This window comes from Dermacentor silvarum, chromosome 11 (genome assembly GCF_013339745.2).
Source record: "Dermacentor silvarum isolate Dsil-2018 chromosome 11, BIME_Dsil_1.4, whole genome shotgun sequence".
In the NCBI taxonomy this organism is placed as follows: Eukaryota; Metazoa; Arthropoda; class Arachnida; order Ixodida; family Ixodidae; genus Dermacentor; species Dermacentor silvarum.
This window is the reverse complement of record NC_051164.1, coordinates 74,003,308-74,009,814: the sequence shown is the minus strand read 5'-3', so window position 1 is coordinate 74,009,814 and position 6,507 is coordinate 74,003,308.

Sequence of the window (6,507 nt, the reverse complement as noted above, 5' to 3'; positions counted from 1 at the left end):
TGGATACTTTGACGCCCCTATTTCAAATTCATTATCAAAAGCCAGGTCATTTTTTTATAAACTGTGACAAATATTTTGGGAGGCCGCACACTTTCACGATCAGGCAATGGGATCTCTGTATTCCAGGATTGACCTGTATTGCGATTCAGGACATACTCACGCACTTTAGTAATGTTCTCACACAACCGCTGCTCCTTGAGGTGGCCTACATGGCTTATTTCCTACGTAAAATCAGGAAGAGAACGTCCATAATGCTAGCGCAAGCGAGTTGCTCTAGGCAGCTTCTGAAATAGAAGTGTAAAAGCTATTCCTTCTCAGTGTGTGGTTGGCGGCTTTGTTCAGCAGCAAATCTTTCTTTCGAGAAATCTACATTACCTTTCTCTATTCTCTACTCTACATATAGGATTCTATTTTATGGATCGACGGCTCCCTTGAAGCTTTCCATAATAGCCTTTTTGCGGGCTCTAGAATGATAACAGTATCCTTCTAGTGTCAAGTCCCAAGGTTGTCCTTAAATACACCTATCATTACTAAATTGTGGGGTCTAACGTTATGAAACTATTACAGTCAAGATGGAGGCCGACAGATGGAAGCGCACTGTGGGATAGAAGTCGTATAAACACGGATAAAGTGCTTCAGGCACAGGCTGGCCGACGTTTCGATAGCAGCCCTATCTTTGCCAAAGCCGGGGCCGTTAAAACTAACACGCGAAGAATGACGAGGCAGACTTTTGACAAAGATATGTCAGCCTATCGAAACGTCGGCTAGCCTGTGTCTGAAGCACTTTATCCCTGTTTATACGACTTCTATGAAACCTACAAAGCGGTTTATGAATGAAGCAGTGTAGCGGACAGATACGGATACATTTTGAACACCTGGAGTTTTTTAACGCGGACTCAAACTCCGCCTTCATCAGGATTGCGGTCGCCTAGAGTGGGAATCGAACTCGTGTCATCGTACGGAGCAGTAGCACGGCGTGACCACAAAACCCCCACGGTTGGCGTTAAGTACACTTCGCATAAGTAGTAATTAACATTCGCGCGACAGATATTCGACTGTTTTCGGTACGTAAAACAAGTACTAAATATAGTAAATTATTTCGGTAATCTCATGCGCAAGACATAATTATCTCATTACCATTATATTGAAATGTACATCATCGGCTCGGCTGTATATCAAATGGATCAACGGCGGATATCTCAGCAACCTTCGGTTTGCAGGGGACACTGTCCTGTTCAGCAACACTGGACATGAATCGCACCAAATGACTGAGGACCTTAACCGAGAAAGTGTAAGAGCGGTGTAACAGCCTGGCAAGGAAACAATAATTCAGGATCGCCAGTCAGCCTCTAGAGTCTGTAAAGGAGTACGTTTGTCTAGGTCAAATACTCACAGGGGACCCTGATCATGTAAAGGGAATTTTCAGAAGAATAAAATTGGGTTGGAGTGCATACGGCAGGCATTGCCAAATCCTGACTGGGAGCTTACCACTGTCGTTGAAAAGAGAAGTGTACAATCATTGCATTCTACTGGTGCTAACTTATGGGGCAGAAACTTGGAGGTTAACAAAGAAGCTCGAGAACAAGTTAAGGACCGCACAAAGAGCGATGGAGCGAAAAAATGTTAGGCCTAACGTTAAGAGACAAGTAGATAACGTTGTGGATAAGAAAGCAAACGGGGATAACCGATATTCTGATTGACACTAAGGGGAAGAAATTGAGCTGGACAGGCCATGTAATGCATAGGATGGATAACCGGTGGACCATTAGAGTTGCAGATTGGATGCCAAGGGAATGGAAGCGCAGTCGACGATGGCACAAAATTATGTGGGGTGATGAAGTTAGGCAATTTGCAGGCGCAAGTTGGAATCAGCTAGCCCAAGACATGGATAATTGGAGTTTGCAGGGAGAGGCCTTCGTCCTGCAGTGGGCGTAAAGAAATAGGATGATCATGGTGATGATGACACCATTGACATGTTAAAATAATTCCTCGGTATTCCTTCGGTGTAACTTTGATAATAATGTATTCATCCTAATTGAGAGTTTTTCTTTTATATCTCGTCTTCCTTTGTTATTAAACATTTTATTCTTACTTTCGCTAATGCAAGTTCCACGCACGTTAGACCCCTCCTCCCCCCTCAAGTCCTACTAGGCACTGGCTACGGGTGTAAACTCATTTTGCGCTAAGATCTCCAGCATATCGTTAAAGCTCGTAATATATATATATATATATATATATATATATATATATATATATATATATCACTCTCATTTTGGTCATTTTTTTCCATCGTGTAAGGAGAAATAAATTCGACTGAACACGCAACATGGCAGACAGTCCGGGCCGCCATATCAAAGGTCACCACCGTCTATTTCGAGCGTTCGACATCGATGTCCAACAAAAGCAGTTCGTCCTCAGCAGGCGAGTGCTTGCCGGAGATGTTGATGCAGCCCGAATCTTTCCCATACGAGCCCCCTTTGAACTGCGTGCGTATGCCACTCGATAAAAGTACCTGCACATACGCGTCATCGCTCAGCGGATTGAAGCGGGCCTCGCGACGTCTTCACAAACTGCGGATCGTCCACATTCGGCTCGTGCATGCCTCCAAGAAACGAAGGACTACCTTCTGTTTTCCTTCCTTCCTTTCTTTCTATCGCTCTCTTTCTTTCGTAAAACTGAATCACGACACGTTCGCCTGGTGTGGCATCGTGTCGCTGTGACGTCACGCACTGCGCTGTCCGGCGACGGCTGAGCGAGCGGCGACCCCGGGAACGACCCGCGGTTCGAGTGAAAGGCAAACACTTGCGGGCGAGAATTTTAAGGGCTTACGCCCGGGCTGGCGCCCAGGGTCTCCGCGGTAACCGCGAGCTCGCTGGAGGGGCAGTGCGACGGTTTTCACGAGTATCACCGAAAATGGTTACTCTCCGATGGGACTGGGACTGTTCTTGACAGTGTGTGTGTGTGTGTGTGTGTGTGTGGTTGCTGTCGAACAGATGTTTTTTTTTTTATTGACGCGCACTTAGTTGCGATACTCCTTGCATTTGCATCATACGTGACATTTTGTGAATAAAAAATTTATTTAGAGTCTTTTTTTTTTTCGTCCTGGTGCCATCACCAGTGTGCAACGGTCGCGATGACTTGACACATGTATTATGCGTCAGCACGGGCATTTTGGTCCCAATAGATAATATGAAATCAGCATTCTTACATAATATTAAATTTATATAATGTAGAAAAGCTTCAATTAATCCATCGTTTCACGTGTAAATATCATCTGGTTTCCTCGAGCGTTACATATTTATTTTCAATCTCTTTTTTTTCTTCTTTTTTTTCCACTCTCCACTGGAAGCTTTTAAACCCTTACCTCCTGCTTGTACAGAGTGGAATGTCAGTGGTTGTATACAGCTTTCTAACAGAAAGCTCCTCTCGCTCTTTCTCTCTCTCTCTCAGAAATTGGCAATAAATATACGTGGTAGCGCCTTCGGGCTCCGACATGTATACTTGGGCATTGGAACATAGCTTTGCGACTGCTTCGAGTGCAACAAAGGCCCTCTTAGCCGTCGTCCGAGACAATGGCTTCGACAAGACGCTCTGGTTACCTGTTGTGTGCGTGGTATGCACGGCTCATCCCGTGCATCGCCTTCGACAGGCGATGCACCGGGCTAGAGCGTTTTCAGAAATATTCAAATTAATTATTTCCACGAAATTAGTGGTGGTTTTATTTTAAGGCGAAAGCATCATATGCCCCACTACGCGAAAATCCGTCGGCATCGGCGTGACCGAAAGATGGTACTAAAAAATTGGAGGACGCTTAAGCTTCGCCTTTAAGAGTAGAACACGATAGCGTTATCGGGACCCATTCGCATCGCATCGTTTGCATACGGCAAGTAGGCTTCATTCACTGCAACACTGAATGTGGGAAAGCCAGCTTACAAAGACCAAGCTTACACCGATCCCCTTAAAGTCGGCTTCACTTTTAAACTGATATGCATTGCTGGAAGGACGTTTTTCCAGGGGCAATATAAGTGGTCTTATATTAAAATGTGAAGGCCCTAGCACTTTTTTTATTATTTTATTAATTGCTTGCTATTGCCCTGACGCGTGCAAATCTGGTAGAAATGCTGGAAAAAGGGGTTTGTGTTTGAGTTTCCTCGTAGCAGAATTAGACCCGCCGCGGTAGCTCAGTCAGCTAAGGCGTTGCGCTGCTGAGCAGGAGATCGCGGGATCGAATTTCGATGGAGGCGAAATGCAAAAACACCCGTGTGCTTGCGTTATAGTGCACGTTAAAGAACCCCAGGTGGTCAAAATTAATCCCGAGTCCTCCACTACGGCGTGCCTTATAATCAGAACTGGTGTTGGCACGTAAAACCCCAGAAAGAAGAAAAGTAGCAGAATTAGGTTTTCTCGTATATTCAAATTACAATCCGATTGGTAAACAATCCAACGGCGAATCCGACGCCGAATGGTAAAGTCATACTTTACCATTTTTCTGACGGATTTCGCTGTGAGAAAATCAATTTTTGTTCACCAAAACCTTGCGCCACGTGGAGGGCCTGCGCAGTCGATGTGGTTGGATGATTTTCTCCGCCACCCGCGATCACACGCCGGTTGCCGACGCCGGATTTTCTGCAACACGGGGCCCTAAACGCTATCGCGTTAAAATGGCCGATGGCGCAAAGAGTAAGTTCTTCAGTGCAGGGTAGCAAACCTCTGGTTAAGCACCGCGCCTTTTCCTTTGTTTCTCTTTTTTGATACCCTATCACCACAATGTCACTTAATAAGACTGGTCTTCATTCATGCAAACAATACGAATGACCCCGTATTTGTTATTACAGTTTGCGAAGAAAATCAACTATATGTTGGAAAATATTGGGTCGAGCACCTAAGGTAGCCTGTAATAAGTTAGCGGGGTCTCACGGAAAAAACTAAGGAGACAGCAAAAATAACGCCTACAGTAGCACAACGTTTCCGACGATGCTGTTCACAATGGATCGATTTTGCTGTTCTATGTGTCACATGCCCACAAAATTTTCGTTGTGCATTGCGAGTCAAAACTACGTCGTAGAACATCGACGCATTCTATGACATATTTTCTTAAGGGTTATCTCAAAACTATGCTGCCCTGAGGATTCTTTTTTTTAGACAGGCCTTAAACATTGACCGTCCTGATTTCACCAAATGTAAACATATGCAACAAGGTCATTGATGAAAATAATAATCATCATCAGGTCGTTTTCTTTACGCTAACAGTACCAAAGCCTCTCCCAGTGATCTCCAAGTTACCCTTTTCTTGGGCCATCTGACCACATCATACGCCTGAAAATTTCCTAATTTCATCACACCACATTGTTCTCTGCCATCCTCCACTGCTCTTCCCCTTCCCTTAACACACATTACTTTAACTCTAATCAAACATCGGTCATCGGTCCTTATGCGTTACATGATCTGCCCAGCTCCGTATCTTTCTCTCAATCTCAGCTAGAAAATCGGCTATCCCCGTTTGGTCGTTAATACACACCGCTCTATTCTCGTCTCCCAACCTCACGCCCAACATTTTCTGTTCAGTCGGTTGTTGCGCGGTCCTTAGCTGCTGTTTGAGCCCCTTGTTAACCTCTAAGTTTCTGCACAATTTTCAAGCACCGGTAGAGTTCGATTGTTGTACACTGGTCAGAATCAATTGGTGAGTTTCATGGTTTACCGTTAATTTCAGGGTGTGACTGAGCATTATAAGTTTACCGGCTGTCCGCGACAGCGTTTGCTCATGCCACCAGAAGTTACACTTCCTGCCTTTGCCATGTAATCAATCTCTTCTGCTCGCACAAACCCTGGCAACTATGCATGCTCAATATAGAGAGCGATGTAACGAAATTCTTCTCTGCTCTTTATATCAAATCTCCGCTGCAATCACAGATGCAGTGACCAATGAAGGGTTCCATCCGAGTGTTGAGCGCCCCACAGGTAGACATTGCTCTGGTCGACCATGTAGTGCAGTACAAAATTAGTAGAATTCTCCGATTTATCGGTTGCTTTGAAGTGCAAAACTGTGTACACTTCGTCCAAAGCACATCGAGACACCACGCCATTTCGTCCCTTCCTACCGATGCGCACAGCTCGGTCCCTTATACTACTAATTTCATTCTTCCCACTTGAGGCGCCACGAAAATGAGGGTTACGCCGTACATCACGGTCTTCGTTGCCCGAAATTATTAGTGACCCGTCTTGGCTCTTTCACTTACAGGACGAAAGAGTGGCGAAGAGAAACGCGGTGAGGTCAACCAGGCGCGCGTCCGGTTTGCTACCCTACCCAGAGGGACGAGAGTTGAGCGATGAAAATAAAAGAAGGATAGGAAACACGGAGAGTGCCGCTTTATCTGGAAGGGCACAGATACCACAGTCGTTCAGAAGCCTGTCGACTTTACTACTTGCGAAACACGCGGACGTGGTCCAAGCACCTTTGCCACCGAGAATGATCCAGAGACCGGATGGCCCAACCTGGTTCGGAGTAGA